The 22,321-nt window shown below is 38.9% G+C and overlaps 1 protein-coding gene across 2 annotated transcripts in view; it reads left to right on the forward strand.

The window, feature by feature from the left end:
• LOC102305239 (CMP-N-acetylneuraminate-beta-galactosamide-alpha-2,3-sialyltransferase 1) overlaps positions 1-22,321 on the forward strand; it is a 112,826-nt gene that overhangs the window by 2,866 nt on the left and 87,639 nt on the right. For both annotated transcript variants that reach the window (XM_042228661.1, XM_005942576.3), the window contains exon 2: positions 4,708-4,863. The gene's annotated coding sequence lies outside the window, so the exon portion shown is untranslated. The remainder of the gene's footprint in view (positions 1-4,707; positions 4,864-22,321) is intronic.

Raw genomic sequence — 22,321 nt, forward strand, 5'->3', positions numbered from 1 at the left:
CCCTCTGAGGTTTTAATCACAGACGATTACAAAATGACAATTTGAATGCGGCAACAAAGCGAGCCGTTCCTGTGATTGCTGCCGTAATCTTTCCCGAGTGCAATCAACAACATCGAGACTGCACATCAGTCCTGCAATTAGGCTTGTCAAAATTACAGCGTGGCTTTTTATCCGCGACTGCTTGTTTGATAATGCTTATTGGCAGGTGCCTTTGGAGGAGCAGAGGAAGGGAGCCCACAGCTGATGCATTATGTAAAGCCATACTGTATCGTGCAGGCAGATGTTTCCTCCCAGCGACATAACCATACATCTCCATATCACAGCGGCGTACTCGGGAGTTCTTCCTGTGATTTTTTTCATTGTCTTTCCCATGGACGCACGTGCCTCGTCCTTGACTTTCATCTTGTCATTGTCTACACAAATTGTTCCAGTGCTGTCTAATCATTTTCTGGTCCAATCAGTTAGTCTGAAAGCGTGCATGCCTACTTCAGTGTCGTCCTCAATGTAAAGCATCTTTGCTTCCTTTCATTCTACTTATAGTCCTGTTGACAGCACCGCAGTATCTATGACCTTGTCAGGGAAAATGCCTTCATTCTCTTCTTTAATAGAGACTTACTGTTACAATACGTATCAACAGTAAGTCACTATGATATACAGGCTGTCATTTGCAGCTACTTTCTACTTAACTTTAACTGCTGTTTTGTCTTCATGGGTTTTATTTGCCAGCACAAAGTAATTTAGTTAGTGGGCTTGACACGTGGATACGTTTTTTGTGGATTTATTTGAAGGAAAGGCTAATTGTTATGCCTCGGAGGTCCGTCGTTAATTAGAAGTTATCTCGGGCAGCTCTCACATGGTCACCGCACTAATTGGCAGTCAAAGCTGTGTACCACCTGGCCCAGCCTTTAACTCACCAGGTGCTCCCAGCAAAGCCGCTGGCCTTGGCATTATGTAGCTGTGGCCTCTTAAACGAAGGCAGACAGCGGAGACAGACAGATAGAGGAGAGGGGAAGAGGGTGGGCACCATATCAGGACAACTTTGCTGAAATGGCGAAGCTGAAAAACAGCTGCAAAAGGTTATTTCATGCTACGTAGCTGAGCAAGCCTTTTTTTTTTCTTTTCTTTTTTTTTTTGGAAGCCGGCATGAAAGAAAGGTTCTGAAAAATTAGTGTAATCTTTTGATACACTCGTCGTCACACATCACACCTCTTTGTTTCGGATTTCTAACACTTCAGGCGATGTGAGGTGGCAGCACATCAACACCAAGCGCAGCCTGTGCAGGGTTTGTTTACCTGTGCCTTACAGAGGAAAAATAAGTTCATCCTGTGACTGAACAATAGCTGGCATCAGAGAGGTTCTGTCCACAGAGTACAGAGCAGATAAGAGAACAATTGTGTAATTAAGTCGGTTTTGCTCTTTGCGGGGGAAATATGAATGTTCAAATCAATTAAAGCCACATTCTAAATTTTTAATTCAGTGCAGTTGCAACGTGGAGGTAAAATCTGCGGAGAAAAGGCGGCGATTCAATCAAGAGAGAAATGCTGCTGCTTTTCACAGCGTGCTGGAAACTCACACCAGGATCCCACAGAGTAAGCTGGAATAGTGTGAGATTTTTTTTTCCCACGCGTGATTGAGAGTCATGATGCGTCTCTGCCATGGGAGAAAATCCATCTTTGACCCCCATTAATCTTGACTAACTGGTCCAAATCTGCAGCAATCACAATGCCCAATCATAAAGTCTGTAGAAGAGGCCAAGGAAGTGTGACCTGTGTATGACTCAAGCAAAACGTGCCTAGCGTCGCCGTGCTCCGGAGGACAAAAGACCTCTGTCTTTTTGTGCCACAAAGTCAAAAGCTTTGTTTTTGTCTTGCAGCTCCAGCATCTAGGGTTAACAGTAATACCCGAATGTGTCATGCCTTTGTTCTTTGATCACAATGGGAATTTGAGATGTAAAGCGGATTTAGACAATGTGCCATATCTTGATGGATGGAGCAATAGAAGAAGCGCTTAAAAAACGCTTTGGAGCTGCGTTGTGTTTGCAGCTGTAGGCAAAAAACGTTAACGCTCTACAACAGAGCTGGGGATGATGTGGATGTGTTTGAATTGTTGTTTTTTCTGTTTATTTTTCCAGGAAATGTTGTGTTTAGGCGCAGAGCTTTGGCAGCGTGTGCTTTATGATAGCAGCCTACGAATTCTGCATATCAGTATATTATATGAAGCACGTCATCGATGAGAAAGTGAGTTATTATCAGCAGGATATTAAGCACCAGCAACAATTAGTCTTAACTAAGTTGCAAGAGTCCATTTAATATATATGTATAAAAATCGACAAACCATAAAGAATAACAAAAACAGCAAATTACTGCCATATGAAGACTAATTGGAATAAACAGGCCTATCACTGCTATAATTACTGATAGTGAAATCATTACTTCCCCTAATGCTTCACTGCAACCACCGTTAATAACACTTCATTAATTAAACATACTATGAAAAACAGCAACACTGTAACTCTGCACTTTGGCTCAATGGAAAGGACTTCTCCTAGACTGGGCCCACTGTAGCTTTACTTTGCTCTGGAGGTCATCTCAGGAATAATGAGGTGGGAGAAATGTAAATACTCCTGTTTGCTTAACTGCCAGAGCACTTAGAATACCTGAGACAAGCCAAATTTGAGATTTAGGTTCGTAATGAGGAGCTTATTATGATACAAGCTGGACCAGTGGAGTGAAAAACAGAGATTTTTGCTATGCCAAAAATACCTGAATTGGAATATGCACAGGAGGATGGATCGACGAATGGATGGATGGAAAACCCTCTTATCTCATTGGTGTGACATTGGGAATTCTTGCCTGTGACTATAAATATGGAGATGAAGAAGTTAGCTTACTTCAGTGCAAGGGCTGAAAGACAGGCAATAAGTTACCCTGTCAAAGGGATGGTTGGCAGCTTTTAGAAATAACCCTGCTGTATTGCTGTCCCCCTCCAGTCTTCAAGGTAAACTAAGTTAATCTTAATGTTGCTCAAACGTTGCATAGACAGCAACAACAAGTGAATTTGTAAGACAATGACATCTACAGGGTATTATTACCATTTATTTGCAGTCATGTTTGTGGTAACTTGTAATTGCAAGTCCAATATCCTTTCGCCTTTAAGCTCTGTGTCAGTGCTAACACCTCAGGGAAGGGAATCGGTCCTTTTACTGTGCAGTAATCACCACTGTTGCCCAGCATGTTACTAATGAGACTGTCATTTGATGCTGGGTAGATAGCGAGTGGTGGGTTTTCTGAACCTTGTGACTGGGTGCAGCTATCTCTGATGAAAACAGCTTTGAAACTAAAGCAAATTGCAATTCAGTTAATCCCAGTATAGCAGTTGAAACACCTCATGTGTAATCGTTGAGTTTCATACACACTGATTTGATGTAACCTTTGAAAGTGTAAACCAGCATGGATTATATCGTGTTTATGCACAGGCTCTGCATTGATTTTCTTATTTCACAACAAGATACATTGTGAATAAATACAGTTGGACCAATATACTCTGTATATGTGCCTTTTCAACAGGCTACACTGTATATATAATAGATGGACATAGCCTTTGGATGTCATACACCGGATTTGGACTTTGCCTCAACATGAGTGCTTTTGGTCCACAACTTGAGTGACCAGATGAGGCCCAGTAGACAGCTATCAGCTCCAGCTCCCTGTGTCGGTACACCTGTCAGTCAAACAGACATCCCTCAAACAATAATAACCAATAATAACCAATCAGAATTGGTTGACTATAGTAAAGCGCAATAGTTGTGGCTAACAGAAAAATTGTTATGTTGAACATTTGTACTGGGCCAGTTTTTCTAAATCGGGACATTTGGACTACCAAAAGCTACACCTTCATTTACAGCATACAAATCATACACAACTAATTTGTGTCACTTTATCAGCATTCGTTTTACTGAGAGTTTACTGAGAGTTTATTAGTGCTCATAACTGTCTTATAATTTTAGAACTTTTATTTTCTGAACACTTTGCAGTCGAGCTTATTAATGTTTCGTTCGAGAAATCCTTGAAATGGAGGAGAATGGGCACCAGTCTTCATCAGAGCAACACAGACATGCTAGTTGGCTTCTGAAATGGTTATGAATAATTACTGTCTTCAGTTCTGTAATCAGTATTGGAAGTACATCTGGCTGGCTTCTGCATGGGTATACCAGGGATATCAGAAATGTACAGACTCTTTCTAATTTTCTAGTATTTATTGCCTTGTAGGCTGGAATGAAACCCTATTAAATCAAAGCTGATTTTTCCATTTTCCTTTGGATATGCTGAAATAATAGAGCCAAAGGTAGAAATGAGAAGCAGCTAATTTCGGGCAATGTATTAAAAAAGGGGAAGCAAAACCTCCATCGTTGCGTAATGCTGAACATCCCGTAATTTTTGCTTTGATAATAGGTATGACTGTTTTGAAAAGATTTCTACCACCCGAGTAATCTGATTTAGAAATTGTCCCACATTTGTGTCTTCAGCTCATGAGCCTATACGCAGTTTTCTTTTTGGTTCTGTCCACAGAGTTTGTACAAATGGAGGGATCCAGGAAAAAGACATCCTTTAGGCTGACTGGGTGGTTGACTTGACTGTGTTCTTTGGGTTGTTGTCAAGTTGAAAGATGAAATTCTTCTTTGACATTAGCAGTGTATTTTTCTTCCAGAGGGCAGCAGATTGTCGCCTCAAACAACTTGGTGTTTGGAGCCATTCATCTTCCCCTCTACACTGACCAGAGCCCCTGTCCGGCCTGTGGCATGATGTAGCACTTCAAGAAGCGTACCAGTGTCATTCCTCCACTAAAGCAAGAGCCAAAGCAGAGGTATGTTTTCCATTTATTTAAGTATTTGTGATCAAGGTTATGTAAAAACTGCAGAGCCAAATTTCATGAAATTTGGGTAAAGGTGGAAAAGAAGCAAATCAAGAGCCTGTCAGCTTTTGTGGCAATCCTGGTCATTGTTAAAGGGCAAAATGTGGCAGATGATGCACCCTCCAAGTGCCCAGAGGAAGACTGCTTAATTATAGCAAAAGTCGTAATCACACGTTTTTTGGTTGCTATTGTTATGTTGCTTATTTACTACGATTATTCAGAAACATAACACATATCGTGCATTTACTGAATATGGTTGTCTGGCTGGGAGTTTGGGCATGGCTAGGGGGTGTTTTTGTATAGCCAGTCTTGCAAAAGCAGCCTCTGTGAGAGTAAAGAAGGTGGCGGACAGAGCCCCAGTCGCATACCTTGGGAAACCTGCATGGTGGTTATGGGCAAGCAACAGAGAGCCGAACTTTTGTACACTATAGAAAGTGGAGTGTGAGGGAGACCCAGAAGGAGCCAGATAAAAAGGTGGCTGCACAAGAACATTTTTGTAAACTTCCTCTAGCTCATCTAGTTGCTCTTCTCTAGCTAGATCAGATGGATCTAGATTTAGATATTGGCTCAAGCTGACTAAAGTGGCGAGTGAGCTTGCCTTTTAAAGAGATGCAAAAAAGGATGCAATTTACCTCCTGTATAGTACAAGAAAAAGTTTAAGTAAGGAATTACCCCAACTTCTCACTTTTTTTCATTATTTTAAATCATCTTCATGGTGGGCAGGACAATAGGCCAATAAATACTCTTTTGAATATCAGAATAAGCTACATTAAAATATATATAAATTACTCCAATTTCTTGCTGCTCGATCAGCATTTGATAACAGGTCAGATTTTTACAATGGCATTTTCATAATTTAACAAATGCCTAAGCAGCCTGTCCTCCTTCACTCAGTGCACAGCTTGGAACAAAGGAACAAAAGCCAAATCTCCGCCAGCTACTTTTAATATGAGTCTGAATATCATGAGCAGCACAGAACACGTTTAGCTCAAACTCAGCCTCCATCAATCTCAATCCAGATACCTCCTTCTGCAGCAGCTTCTGCTCAACAGTTGTCTCAACAAGTAAAAGCATGTATGGAACTGTTCAGCTAACACAGCTTTGACACATCCTGATGATAAGTCATTAATACATCGCAGCAGCACCACACTGAACTGTCACTGTGGAAGATGCAAAACATGGAATTGTTGCATAGCAGCAGGCATGCAGTGCCAAATCACGACAACAAATCACATCAAGGCACTTTATATTGTAAAAGACCAACAGGATAATAATACAAAGAAAACCCCAACAATCAGACGACCCATTATGAGAGTGGGAAGGAAAAACTCCCTTTTACCTCAGGCTGAGGGACTGGGGGTGAGGGGAGGAAACTGGAGAAAAGACACACTGTGCAAGAGAACCAAAGATTAATAATAACTAATGATAATGCAAAGTGGTGTACAAACACATGGCTGAGGTGCCCAGTACATGAACATGTGATTTGTTTCACAACACTTGCATCTTGATATAATGGCAGTAATAACCTGATAAATAGTCGTTATTGGGCATAGTTTATGTTAAAAAAAGCGAGTGTAGCTAGAGTTTTGTGGTCCTGCTCTCCTCACTCTTTCTTTTTCTGTGTGTTTTGTGCCCCACATTAGCTCTTGAAGTGGGACACTGACGATATGTAGTCTCTTCCCCGCTCATTTACTCAGCTGCTTTTCTGTGAGTGTTCAAAGAGTTACTATATAGCATTATAATGTCCACTTAACGATGCACATATATTTCTTTGCAACACTACCGAACCGTTTAGGGTGTCTGCTATTATGGGTCCTTGTTAATACTTCCTTATTGATTTTTAAATATGGTGTCATAAAAACCTACAGCAGCTTCAGGAAGTTAATTGTAAGTACATAAAGAGTGCTGCTTTCACGGCTTTAATTGGGATTTTCAGTGAATAATTATTAGAACAAATGTGTCTATGCATATCGAGTGAAAAATTTAATTGCAGCTGTTGTTTCTCCAGCTATGATGACAATGATTGCCCCTAAATTTCACTCATTGTTAATTATGTAAAAGACAAAACGGAGGGGAAACAATCAGACCAGCACAGTAATATTGCAGGATCTATAACTTACAATATAAAACACCTTAAAATTAAAAACTGAATACCTGCCATGAATCCGCAATGTGTCATTTTTACTCTGCTGTTTTAAACCAAGTAGTCTGAACTTTATATGTGCTGGTAGGAGGATTTTGTTAGCTTTGGGCTGAGTTAGTCTAACTGTTTTATGCAAAGCTGAGCTAGCCTGCCTCTGGCTATATGGACACGTAGGGGTTTAACACAGATTTTTCATCCACCCCTCTGCAAGAAAGTTAATAAGAAGGTTTTTGTTGCTTTTAAGCATATCATATCTTAGATTGCATTTAAAGCCAAACTGAGAAACCACCCATTATACAGATATTTGCATCCTCTATGCAGTCACATGGGTAAAGTTTAGAGCTGTCGTCGGTATCATCAGGTTTTGTCTTATATAAAAATAAGATCTGCGTTGCAGACAGTAGATCCACACTTATTTGCTTTATTGGTATACCTCTAATGTAATTTCTTGTCAATAAATGTGAATTGAGGTTGGCTTATATTCTTACAGAAAAATGTTCTAGAAAATCATGTTGAGATGTAAAATTGATTTTCCTTAGCAGACCTGCTGTCTGAAGCAGTGCTGTATGTATGCAGACGTTTCTTGTGCGGGGATATTCCTTGAGGGGGAAAAAAGGTGAGACAGTATATTATAGGATATAGTATCTTTGTACTATTTCAATTAAACATAGGGTTTAACAAGCCAGCGGTGGATCTCACGGACAAACAGAGGACACTGCATGCTCATTGGCTAACGACTTGTTAATGACGACAAGTTGTTAGCAATCACTGGGTAATCTTCCTTTCTGCCTCTTATAATGATCATAAACTGAACTTCATAATTTATTAAACAAGACCTGAAACTACCGTAAATGTCGGGCTATAAGCCGCTACTTTTTGCACAAGCTTTGAACCCTGCGGCTTTTAGTCAGGTGCGGCTTTTCTATGGATTGTCCGTGATTTTTGTCATATCGTAAGACGATTTGTTTTGTGTGTTCCGCTGTTGTACGGCACTACGTTGCCTGGCGGAAGGATCGGGGTTCAAGAGTGGTATGTTAGTCACATGTCCGTCCGCCAGGCAACGTAGTGCCGTACGAAGTAGCGCGAAAAACAAACTTCAAAGTAGCGGTACGCGTTCAGCGGGAGTCGTGGATGATGAGCGGCGATAAACTTGCAAGTTATGCCCAAAAAGCAAGTTATGCCCAACTCCACCGGTGGATTCTGACAGCGTGGAAAAGTGTGAAAACATCCACGATCACCAACGGATTTTGAAGGGCTGGACTGCTGCATGATGGAGAGGAGGACACCGCCACGGCCCTTCTGAGGGTGTTCGACTCTGACACTGACAATGAGGATTTCTTTGGTTTTGAAAGTGACAACGAAGGAGAGAAGAAGAGTGGATGACGAAGCCATCCTGAGCCTGTTTGTATCCGACACTGGAGAAGAGGACTTTGGTGGTTTTAGTGCGCAGGAAGAAGAGAAAGATGGTGGTGAATGACTGACTTTTCTTCTTGTTAAAGCTGTGTCACTGCACCTGAGCCTAAAAGGTAGTCCGAATCTATTTTTCTGGTGTGCTGTAGGCTACTGTTATGTACTACATGTGCAAATATGTACCCATAACTTGTTTTTCAAAATATTAATAAAAGTGATGTCTCCAAACAGCCATCTCTTTCCTGACAATTCCCTTTGTGCATATTCTCTTACATATGATAAGTCAACATTGAAACACCTGCGGCTTTTGGTCAGGTGCGGCTAATGTATGTACAAAACAGGATTTTCCCCTGATTTTAGCTTGTGCGGCTAATATTTAGGTGCGCTTTGTAGTCCGGGAAATACGGTAATCAGGAAAATGTTTACTTGAGTGACAGAGCGAGGAAGCCAAGAGCTGTTTTCCCATGGACTTCTATACAACCCAAAGAGTGTCGCCCCCTTCATGCCATTAAAAATTATCTGGGTGATAGGCACTTCTGCACTGCTTCCCTTTTGCAAGCAGAAGCTATGTATATCTTTTATACTGCTCATGCTCTCTTTATATGGATAGATCAACCCTGTGGCTCTGGTGCCTTTTTAATAGTGCAGCTCAGTGTGGATGTATGCAGACGTTTCTTGTGCGGGGATATTCCTTGAAGGGGAAAAAAGGTGAGGGGCAACATTTGAACCACGTAAAACATTTTTAAAAACAAAAATAAAAAAAAACAAAAAAACAAACTAAGATGCTTCTTCAGATTCAGCTGCACTTCAGCTGAGTGCATCTTCTTGCATAATTAAGATAAATTGGATGTTATTTTTAGTGTAAAGGGGAGTCTGCTTTGCCACCTGACCGCTCAGACCCAAAACCTTGCAAACATGCAAATGAGCTGCTGTATCCATTGGTATGGGATTCCGGCATTCAGAACATACTGCAGCTGTTATTATTGCTGCTGGCCGCTTTGCTCCCCTGGTGTGCTTTTGTCTGCACAGTCATTCATCTCAGAACAACCCCCTGCTTTAGTTAAATCCTACTACTATATTACTTCTAGACTCTGATTGGAGTTTTCATAATAGTTTGGGCTGCAATTGAATATTTAATTTCTTTTGTCTTTTTTTTTTAAAATCTAATGCTGTGGGGAAAAATATCATACTTAAGGGCGTAGATTTGTGTGGTAATAGTTTTAACTGGAGCTTTGAGGATCACTGGTATTGCTGTATGTTAGTGCTGTTAAATGAATGTGTTATCTGGGTGTACCATGGAGTATTAGGGAAAGTACATTTTAAAAAGGGCTATAATTTATTAAAATGATTAATACTTACTAAAGATAATGTGGGGCAATAACATTCAAGCCAGAGATGCCTTTCAAATTATTTAAACTGCATAGAAAATATTGCCAGTAACATGTTTCCAACAAGCTGTAAAAGAGGCTTGTTTACCACTATGTTATATCTAAAAGTGTCAAATGTTTTCAAAATTTAACCAGCTTTGATATCAGACAGCCCACTTTAGCCTTTCGCTTTAGTAAGGACCCATGCTCTTTGTAGCTTTGTATTGTCCTGCTGAAATAAGCAATGCTTGATTTTCTCCCTGTCATTACTCCTAAAACTCATTTCTACCCAGTCATGTTACTAATGAACCAATCAGTTTATTGTTGTCCTACTCCCAGCAAAACAGCAAATAATTACCTGTTCCAATATAGGATATAGTATCTTTGTAATATTTCAATTAAATATAGGGTTTAACAAGCCAGCGGTGGATCTCACAGACAAACAGGACACTGCATGCTCATTGGCTAACGACTTGTTAATGACGACAAGTTGTTAGCAATCACTGGGTAATCTTCCTTTCTGCCTCTTATAATGATCATAAGTCACAAACTGAACTTCATAATTTATTCAACAAGACCTGAAACTAATCAGGAAAATGTTTACTTGAGTGACAGAGCAAGGAAGCCAAGAGCTGTTTTCCCATGGACTTCTAAAGAGTGTCGCCCCCTTCATGCCATTAAAAATTATCTGGGTGATAGGCACTTCTGCACTGCTTCCCTTTAGCAAGCAGAAGCTATGTATATCTTTTATACTGCTCATGCTCTCTTTATATGGATAGATCAACCCTGTGGCTCTGGTGCCTTTTTAATAGTCCAGCTCAGTGTGGATGTATGTGTAAGTTTGACAAAATCAGTTCTCTGATGCTGGAGTAAAAATTATGTAGTACTGATGCTGAATAAGTTGTCAGTTCAGTAACTGCAGTGAAATTAAGAGTAGGGATTGCAGACAATGGTAAATTAAGATATCTTATTTACATTTAGACAAAATTACAAACTTTCTCTGACACTAACTTTTCATTTTTTGCCTCTGTGGCATCATTGTCAACTCTAAAAACATGCTACCTGTTACCTTATGTTGCGAAAAAGTAATTGAATTTATGAAAAGGTAATTTCTGGGAAACTGGGTTGGTGCACGCCACAGGTGGGAGTCCAGATTTTGTTATAAAACTTTCTTTGAGTGAGTGAAGACATGAATTTGCAGCTGGTGGTGTTACTCAACTTTTGATTCACTGTTGTGCTGGACTTACCCGCTGAGCTTCACAGCAGGAGAGACTTCATCTCATTTCTTAGAATTGCGAACACAGACTAGTGCCTGTGTGGCTTACAAACTGTATCGTTTTCATTTCCATTGATCAAACAGCCAAATTCTTCTATAAAGTTTATGTCACAGATATTGTTATCAAAGCAGAGCTGCAGAAAAGAATAGAGGGAGGAGGAGGCGAAACAGGCAGATGCTCACCTCCGGTTAATAAAAGGACCGGAGTTCTTAGAAAAGAACTGCTTTCTTCTGTTGGATCTAGTAAATATCTGAATCAGACCTGCAACTTTCTCATCATCCAAGTAAACACACAAAATCTCTTTGTCAGATTAGGTCAGTTCATCTCATGGGGGCTAGTAATCAGCTTAAAGGATAATATCGCCATTATTGAGTTTTTCCTTATCTCCAGTGGCTAGTGATCTCCTGTATCCACCTCTGACAATTTCTCTTTGCTATCTACAAATTTGGTTTAGCTTCTTTTATTGCTTCCATTTCCTCCTGAGTGCATGAAAAGACTTTGTATAGGCTTAATACTTTGTAGCCTTCCACCAGAATGAATGTGATGAAAGTAGACAAATTCATAATCACCAGTCACAGTCAGTCAGTCGAGCTTTTCATGAATATGCAGTGCTGATAGTCTGGCCTCCCCCTCGTGAAAGATGTTTTCCCACTTAAACATGACCTTAGTTGGTTAGTTAGCATTCTGGGATATAAAGCAATAACTGTAACAATTAACACATTGGTTGTATTAACCCTGCTTTTACATGCAGGTGATGTATGTAAACTCTGTTATTACAATTATTAAAGTTTTCAAAAGGGTTACAGGTTTGTCTTGCAAATAAATAAAAGTGCCTGCCTGTCAGTATCTTCTGCTCCAGTAATGTTCTCCTTCTTTAAATCCCCCAAATTTGGTTTCATTTCTTTTATGTTACTGACTCCTTGCTGCTGATGCGAATCCCAGTGTAATCTCTGAAGTCAAAGCATGGGCACATGAAGAAAAAATCAATTTTGCGTTCAAGTTTTATTCTTGAGTATGAAAGCTGTTTTTGGAAACAAACAATCCCAACGCGGTGTCTACTTTTCACCGTTCCTTTAGTTTTCAAATCACCATTGTATGGTTTATTTTTCTCTGTTTGCATCACCACTACAGGTTATTTTGACTCTTTGGCATTTTACAAATCATGTAACTCTCTTTAAATAAAATGTCATCATCTGATATTTCATGACTTTTCCTAAAATTGGTCAATTTATAATTCAAAGTGGGGGAAGTAAAAGAACCATTGCAGCCACTTATACCAAGAATCACTTATACACAGAATTATTTTGACCACATTTCAATGTAAAAAGCTACTCTTAAAATTTGTAACATATGTTGTTTGCACAACATATAACATTGTGGCAGGGTATGGTTTCTGGCTCAGCTGCAGGGCAGGGGTGGAGCAGTGGGTTTAGGGTGTGGTGTCAGGTGAGGCTGAGCAGATCTCCATCATCTAATCATGCATCCCCTATTTGAGTGGGATTCATAGGACCTGATAAGAGAGCGTTGCTGGATGGAAAAGAATTGTGCGAGCTTGAAAGCTGCACAAGCAGTTGACGAAACATCCACTTACCTTGCAATGCTGTGTGCATGGATCTTCTGTTACAAACATGAACCACCTAGCTAGATGTGATTGATAAATAAATATATATAGGACTGCAGTTAGATAAAAGATGAATAATTACTGCAGGACTGAAATTGCCATGGATGACATGTTAAGCCAGGGCAGATTGTGGAGAATTACTACGAGCAAATCACACAAATCGAGCTGCAGACCGAGGCAGAGCAATGTGAGCGGTGGATGAGAGAGAGGCTGTAGGTTAGGTGAAGAGGAGGTAAATGTGGATGAGATGATAAACCATCTTTGTTCTATTTTTAGAATAATTAATTTATTAATATGTGTTTCTTATTTGTTGAAGCCAGCTGAGAAATGACTTACCAATGACTTGCTGTTGTTGCTGTAAAACAGGGTGAAAATAAAGTCAGTTGCCAGAGAAGCCTCAGTCACGGTGGCCCATTTCTAGCTAAATCTGTGCACACAGCACTAGAAACAACATAACACATTCACAGGAATCAGAGTCTAAACACAACATGGCTGAAATAATGATCACAACACTACTAAATTAACAATTTGTTGTTAAACATTAACCATCTCATGAGTCTTCGCGCTTGCCAGTGCAGGAGTCTTCTATACTTAGAAAAGTCAAATAGAAAAACAAAACAAGTTTGCTCCGGTACATCATTGTGTGGCCAAAGATATAGAAAGAAACTACTGAGTAAATGTTAAAAAACAAACAGCGTCAATTTAGTTACTCATTTTAATTAAGTATGGTCATTGTATGATGACCATATGTTGTATGGTGAAGGTACTATGGTTTCAGCACAAAGGTGGGGAGTGCCTAGGACTTCCATGAGAATTGTGAATTTTGTATCCTCATGACAAAATTGGACTTGTTGAATTTATCAAAGCAATGCTACAGACATTAATTATTATCAAAAATCATTTCTGGACACAGAACAAAAGTAACAAAATACAGACAGATGTTTTTTCACATTACCTAAATCAAATGAGCAGAAAAGACATGCTGTGTTTCTGTACCCCCACCCTTTCTCTGTGCCCTGAGGTCTTAAAATGACTATTATTGTTTATTGCAATTATTTCTGGAACAATATATTATCCAGCAAAAAGAGCTGGCCTGACAGCCCTAGCACCCTAAAGTGCATTTATGGGCAGTGAACTGAAGCATTTGAACAAACCCTCACTCACTGGAGATGTCTGTTTTCCAGATGGATGGTTAATTGAAAAAGAAGAAGAAAAAAAAAACAGCCAAGCTGAGATGAGAGAGTAAGGACAAATTAATGTTACCTAACTCCACTGCCTGCAGAAAACCAATATTCAATTAGAATAAGGTGATGAACTTATATTTAATTTAAAATTATGCCCACATCCATTTCAGTGGACGCTATAGCAATTTCACAAAGCTGAACAATATTGTAATAAAGTTATCAAATATGGAGTCTGCTGATTCTTCTTTTATATTTGGGGGCTTTCTGTATGGAGATATTATGCTGTGTAATATAGGTTGTTGTGTAATCTAATTTGAGCATTTTTATGTTAGTCTCCAAAGTAACTGGACTATTTCAATCTAGTTGAATGAAAGTCCTGTGCAGTCAGCGACTGTCTGAAGTCTAGAAAACATGGACATCATCAAATGCTTACCTTCCTCCCTTGAGATGCTCTGCCAGGACTTTACTGCAACCACCTCCAGCTGCTGCATGTTTGTGGGTCTCACTACCGTCACCTGTGTCTTCAGTAACTGAAAAGCATCCTCTGCTGAGATCAGGTGAATCACTTGGCCATTGAAAAATATCCTATATAATTGCCTTGAGAAAACCTTGGGTTGCTTTTGAAGCACCTTTTAGGTAATTATTCATTTGCACTGTGAAGTGCTCTCTGATCAGTTCTGCATCGTTTGACTGAACGTGAGCTGAGAGTATTTCCCTGTACACTTCAGAATTCATCCTGCTACTTTTCTCTTGATTCTAGTACAGGTTAATCCTGGTTTTATCTGTCCAAAGAATTTCTTTCCAGAACTGTGCCAGCTCTTTAATCAGGCCTTCCTGTTATTCAGTGTAACCAGTGCTTTGCACCTCTGGATTTACATTCCTGAAGATGCTTCTGTATAGCAGACCTTGAGAATAATATAATAATATTAGCTCCTGGGGGAAAAATGTGGTAGGAATTTGATTACACAAGAGGGAAAAGAAGAACTGAGAAATTAGAATTACCACAGCAGAACAAGGCTTCATGTAATTACAAAACAGTTAGATATTTTTTAGATCTAAGCTTTAGGTAATTAGAAGCTGGCTGATGCAGCCGAGTAGCTGGATATCCTTGTAAGGACTGGTGGAAACTACAGGGTGGGCCATTTATATGGATACACCGTAATAAAATGGGAATGGTTGGTGATATTAAAGTCCTGTTTGTGGCACATTAGTATATGTGAGGGGGCAAACTCCTCAAGATGGGTGGTGACCATGGTGGACATTTAGAAGTCGGCCATCTTGGATACAACTTTTGTTTTTTCAATAGGAAGAGGGCCATGTGACACATCAAACTTATTGGTAATGTCACTTGGTTTCAACGCAACGTTATTACGGTGAATGGCCCACCCTGTAGCTGGTTTGTGTGGCGAGAGGGGTTATGTGGTGTGAAATGGCGATCAAGAGATGTACCCTCTGTCCAAGGTGTCTTGAGGCAAAAACAAGCACAGAGATGCCTCGAATGATTTCACTTGAGTTGCAGGAGTGACATCATGTGGAAAACTGTACTAGAACTTGAACCTGGCTTTACTTCTGCCCATTGGAGGGGTATCCCAGTTGCATTACTGCTTCCTTTAGATTATGGTCTTCTATTGTTTTCCAAAGTCTGTACTGTTGTTCAGTTGTGTAACATTGGTACATTTTGCTTCAAAACATAAATATTAATTTTCCTCTCTGAGCCGAGTCCCCACACTCAGATGTTGTGGTCCTGTAGGTGCAGCCCTTCTTTCTTCTTCATCTTTCTCACATGAAAACAGAACATGCTTCCATTTTTCAGTGATATTTTTTATTTACACTGATTGAAATCACAAGTTTGAAGTCTGCTGAAGTTGGAATGACCAATTCTTAATCGCTGTATAATTGTTTAGTCCTTCCTGTTGTTTCCTCCACCTTTCACCATTCTTAGTTCATTTAATAGGTTATACACAGAGCAGAAAATAATGTGAAGAGTCAGGATGTTGCTGGATCTGGATGGGTGACTGGATAACAAAAAGAAGGGGAAAATGGAGCCAAAAATAGTATGTCGGGACTGTAACAGTTTAGCTCGCAGAACAAGCATTCCTGCTTTTGAGACGTTGTTATATCGTTCCAAAAGGGTCGACACAGCAACTTCTGGTTCTTCAAGTCAAGTATGGAATACCAACTATACTTGAGGCTGGCTTCAAAAGTAAAATCAGTCTCAAACACTTGTATCCATGCATCCATTCTCTTCAGCTTATCGTTATCAGGGTCATGGAGGGAAGGGGGCTGGAGCCTATCACAGCTACCATAGGGCGAGGCGGGTACACCCTGGACAGGTCGCCAATCTGATACCAAAGTGGTCCTAACACTCTTATAATCAACATGGTAACAAGTCTAAAACCAGTAGGTGGCTTCATGGTTACTGTGTTGGTCTTTTAACTCAGGTTTTGTCCATGTGTGAAGTTTGTATGTGCTCACTATGCTGCACAAATTAGCTTTGAGAGTTTTCCAGTTTTTCCCTCCATGCAGAAAATGAAAATGTGACATTTTTCATAAACCAAAATGTTTTTACTGCTTAATGACAAAAATATCTTAAGAATGTTCAAATGAACTATTTAATTTTCAAAGACAGAGACAGCTTACAGCATTTTGTTTTAAAGGACTAATTAACCAGCTCTATATAGTTGCACTGACACAGGTAAACCCTGATTTAAATTCCAAATTGGGTGCCTATTTGCTGTGAAATAAGCACATGATTGTCTGCTGGTTCCCAGTTGGTTTATATTATCTGGTTATTGGTGTCAATAAATTTTGTGATAAATATAAAAATGCAAATTTCCATTCAGCTAGAGCAGTCACTTTATGTCAGCATACAAGTCTTGCTAAATCCTGTGCTTCATGTTTTATTTTTAAGACGCATTTGCAGCATAATTAAAAGCGCAGATATCAAGTACTGCTGATCAGCCTAATCAACACTGAGAACTGTTGAGGCAGGACGAAAGAACAGAATCATAATCAACCCTGAACCTCTCATCTTTGATTTCAGATAAAGCGCAATATAGATAAACTGAAAAACAACAACTGATACTAATTGATTAATTTACCAGCCACAAAAAGTAAATTGCTTCTATATTTGCTCATTAATACAGGGTGTGTGACTAACGAGGAGGGTTTATATCGTTAGAATCTTCCAAATGTTCCTCTTGCTGTTGGCCACAAATGTTAACACTGCAAAGAAAAACACTGCTAATACACATATACTATACCACAGCCATTCAAAGAATTGTTTTTATCCTATGATGTGGGATATGCATGACATGAAGTGCAACCTCACATCAATGTTTAAACCCATATTTAAAGCAGTGTTTTGTCTGCAGCACACTGTTGACTAACATTTTCTACCTGTTTCACAGTATGAACTCATCAGATATTTCACATTGTTAATGTTTTAGGAGGACAGGGTATCTGACAATGGTCTAAGAAGCACTGAAGCAAATTTCATGTCAGAGTCCCACACACCACCATGCATCATTGTTAAACTTGAGGCTTGGTCCTGAAAAACTGTAGACTACAGCTTTAATAAGTATTTCAGAGATTTCTTGGAGCAGTATTAAAAGTTAATGTGGAAAGGTAAGCAGAAAGAAAAGTAATCTTTAAACAACTGGAGAGAAGCCTCAGAGGGTTCCTGCTGGAACCTTTGTAGCCCCCACCCCAAAATAAAAAATGCTTTTGAAGCACCCTGAAAGCACCCTACTTATTTAAACTACACTGAAGGATGCTTTTACTTCCAATATATAAGCTCTAGGAAGGTAACGCATGCCAAACAGAGACTGCCTGGCAGAAAATGGAAAAATACATGTTAGATGTTAAAGCTGCCTTCTACAGAGAATAAGACCTATACTTCTAGGAGATATTTTGGTGCTGAAAGAAATCCCATGAAATCCCCTCCACCCCATCCCTCTTCAGCTCAAAGGTAGATTATGTAAGATTTATGTAAAATAGCACCCCCTGCAGGCACAACAAAGAGTGACTAATCAAAATCAAAACGAATGCAAACTCCCACTCTGAGTTCTACATTTACAGGGAGGACAGCATGCATGAGGCAAAATAAATATGCCCTAATCCCTGTTTGCTGAACAGGATAGTTTCAGGATCAGGAAATATTATTATAATGCCCGGAAGCCTTGTAGCCTATCAAACTCAAGTATTTTTACTTAATCTTGAGTACAGCTAGCTGCTATTAGCATAATTCATATACATTGAAACATTATAACTTTAAGTATCTCATTACAATGTAATGCTCTGCTTGCAAATCTTGGGTGTCTTCATTCAACTGAATTTTATTTCGACATGCACCAACTATCTAAACGTTGCTGCACACAAAGCACATCCATACAATGCATCAACACTTCCTGTGGGAACCACTATACAAGCCAAGTCCACAAATAGCCAACTTTGTAATCTACAACCAAAAGGATCCACTGCCAGTGTCCCATTTGGTATCTTGCAATGTGCTTAGCAAACATTAGCATACTAATCTGCTAAACCAAGATAGCGAAAACTTGTTAGCTACTTACTGGGTGTAATTTATTAATTTATGCACACAAATTCTGGTTATCCTGTGCAGAAAATAAATGCACATGCAACATTACAGTTACACTAATAAAACATACGCATGGACAAGTTTTGTTCTTACCATATGTTTAGGTTAGGGAGTCAGAATAATTCTGTATACATGAGCACATGCTTGCTATCTGCAATCTGCATATACCCATGCCTGTCTTTTTTTAAAGAATGAAGTGTGTTTAATTTGAGGTGGATCATGGAGTAGATGATGTCATTCTAAGTGAGAAACCCAGAGAAAGACAAAACAACGAGGAGGAAGCCAAAAAAGGCAAACCTTTCCAAAAAGTAAATGGGCTGATTCTTATGTAGTCCTTTTCTACCCTCCTGGAGTACTCAAAGCATTAAAGGATGCTTCAAAAAGGAATTTAGGGTTAATATCTTCCTTGTTACACCTGGTAGAGAAGACACACTGATCATTTTATTAAAAAGATGAAAGCATTTAGACAGTTTTTAACTCTCAGTGATGCAGCACTGTTTGCTTGAGTTTAGAAACTGAAGAGGAGTTTGGACCCAGAAACGGCTATTGAGATCAGACTTAAGAGATGGATTAAACTGTAAGTGATGACATCCAACAAGGATGGAAATCTTGTTTTAGTCAATGCAGTTTTAATATGCTAAACCAGGAGTAAGCAACATTTTTCTTCATAGACACTAAGCAAAGTAGTAAGCAAAGAGCCACACTTTGAGCAAATTATGCTGAAAAACAAAAAACAAACAAAGGTGAATTATGGTAGACAAAAAAATACTTCAAAACCCAAGAACTTTATGTTAGAATGAATTATTACAGTCGTACACCTCAAACTCATTAACAAAATGTTTCTTTTTGATTACCTTTTTCGCAGTAGGTAGAAGTTGTTTATCTTTCCTTTATGGAGATTGAGATAGTTCATGAGCTGGTTCTGCCCCCCTGGGATGTATTTTATATACTGCACATGTAAAACAGCAGCATGATCATCTATTTTTTTTTCTTTTATTTACTGTTTTGTTTGTTCTCTGTGTTGATGAAACCTAGCCGGGAAATTGTTGCCCAGTTAAATTAAAAAAGTTTTGTATAACAAATTCAGTTGAGAAAATGTTGATGAATCCTGGCTTTGTGTGTGTGAAACAATCATACACTCAGTATAATCTGAGATGTGTGGCTATCCACTGTTTGTGAATTAGGCCATGTGAGCATGTCAGTATGCTGGCATTAGCGTTTATCTTAAGTACAGCTTCAGAGCAGCTGGTCTGTTGAGGACATACTTTGTTTCTGAAATAGTGTTTGTTTTAAAACCTTTAATATTTCACTTGTTGCTATTCTTATATGAATGTGTGGTTAGTCTAAACGAGTGATGCGCATGTACCACTGTCTGGAGCAGTGTTTGACCATAAATGAGCCGCCTGCATATTCTGCTTTTGTTGATAATGTCATGACTATACCAAACCATATTTGCATACATGTGTTTTTTTTACAAGGCTAAAGTTGGACATTTCTGAGAGCATTTACTCTGCAGTTAAATTAATGCTGATCCAAGAATGTGGTACACGGCAACACAATTATCCACAGGGATTAAAGTGGAGCTAATACTCTGGAAATGTGCTTATTTGTCTGTTTGATAAGAAATAGTTTTAAAAGCAGTATTACAAATATTATATATAAAGGCCAGCAGTAAATATATGTGTGTGTATGTCTCTGTTTGTTTTTTTGTTTATTGAATTTTAAATATTGAACATATTTTATATTCATATGGGCAGCAGTGGTTTGAATGGTGACTGTGTTTACAGAGGTAATTTGGTCCTGATTAAAGAGTACATTAAACAATAAACATATAAAGGCTAATTTACATCATGGTGCTCTGCTCTCAAAAACTGACATAGTGCTCATTTATAAAGCGCTTTACAAACCCGAGCATTACGGCTAACGGCTGGATTTTTCCGTTTCATTGCAGCTAGCTAAACAATGCATAGCCACTTACTGCTAAAGAGACAGAGAGCGAAAGTGGACAGTATATCTTTGGTATTTTAACATAAAACTCATTGTTGCAGTCAGAGGCAGCCCAACAGTGATTCCCTCAAACTGATTTTTAGTTTTAGTGTCCTTATTTTCCCCTGAGTTATCGATTCTTTCACTAGCTAGCTAACTAGCTAACTAATGTAAGTCTATTAGTTGCAATCAGTTAACCAGCTACATGGCATCACGTTTCATACAGACAGAACACGACTCTAAACATGTTTTTAAAACTTTGAGTGCTTATTTCTTAAATCCAGCTACACAGATAGAGATACATCTGTGTAAGTCTTTGAGAGCAGGGCTCCATGATGTAAAGGCAGTTACAGTGTCAAGTATCTGCATCCATGTAGAGACTGTATGAATGTTTCTGACAGCAGAATTCTCATTTAGTGCTAACACTAAGTTAAAAATATTCATATTCATTATATTTCAGAATTATTGATGCCATCAGCTTTGTCAGCTTTAATCGGCCTACATTACAGACTAGCCTGACAGCTGAAATGAATGGACTTTGATGGCAACACTGAAAGAGCTATGAAACAATTTAAATTTTCTGAGTGTGCAGTAGCTTTATAAAGCTGTGTGGAAGCTGAAAAAAAGGGGATCCAGGACATTTACAAAAAGGAGACATTTAAATATTAAAAATATAAGTCCAAGTAACATGAACGTCTGTCTGTTCATCATGAATAATTTTAATAAGTAATGGTAATAAGTGAGTGAAGTGTGTAAGACATAAATGTGCAAAAAGCACAGTCTTCGACACATGCAACATTTAGATGTGTGCACTTTAAGGTATCTGCTCCATTTAAAAAGAAGACGTGCCAAAAATAGAGATCTGCAGAAATCAAATGGGCAAAAATGTTTCCTGTAACCTCTGCTTACAGTCCCCATGGCTCAGCCATAAAAAGTGTTTGCTTTGCACATTTTTTTTCTCACTTCAGACTGAAATACATTTCTTTGACATTTATGCAAAGTACTCCATCTGAGCTGAGTGGGGGATTCAAGAAATTTGGGTGAAAGGAGAAAGCCGGTGTGTAGGCAGCAATCCACTCCACATGCGCTGTTGACAAGTAGCTCGCTGGCAAATCACGTTGTACCACTTGCTGGTCATTTCTTATTTTTAGTTAATAACAAGATATTCTTAGCATCTTTACAGAATTGCTCTGACCTTCTTACTGCTTTCAAGTGTTACACCGACTCCTTTTAGAATTGCTAGATGGGTGGGTGTCCTCTGTTTTCACTTGTATTGAAAAGAAATAAAATGAAGTCCTGTGAAATTCCTTTCTCCAACACTGTCTCTAAAAGTAAATGTGCTGGAATGTTTTTGGGTTTTTTTTACCCTTTTCTAAATATTATGAAGGGCATAAAAAGACACCCCTTTTTGATTTAGCAAAGCTCATCAGGAGTTGATTAGCAGACCAGCTGCTGTGTTATACAGTTAGAGCAAGTATTTGGACAGTGACAGCTTTTTAAATTTTCCTCTTTACACCACAACATTAGATTGTAATTATTGCAAAGGTTTACAATAATTATAAGGTCTTAATCCGATACAAGGAAGTAAATTATTCTGTCTTATGTCAGTGAGAGGGTATATCTCTAATGTAATCATCTCAGGCACACAGGTCAGGTTTTAGCACAGTAGCCCAAGCCACCTGTTCAAACATCCTGTTCAAAGATAGACAGCCAATCAGAAGAAAACTTCTATCTATCTATCTATCTATCTATCTATCTATCTATCTATCTATCTATCTATCTATCTATCTATCTATCTATCTATCTATCTATCTATCTATCT

Source organism: Haplochromis burtoni, unplaced genomic scaffold, assembly GCF_018398535.1.
Source record: "Haplochromis burtoni strain Fernald_Lab_line unplaced genomic scaffold, NCSU_Asbu1 Contig_340, whole genome shotgun sequence".
Classification (NCBI taxonomy): Eukaryota; Metazoa; Chordata; class Actinopteri; order Cichliformes; family Cichlidae; genus Haplochromis; species Haplochromis burtoni.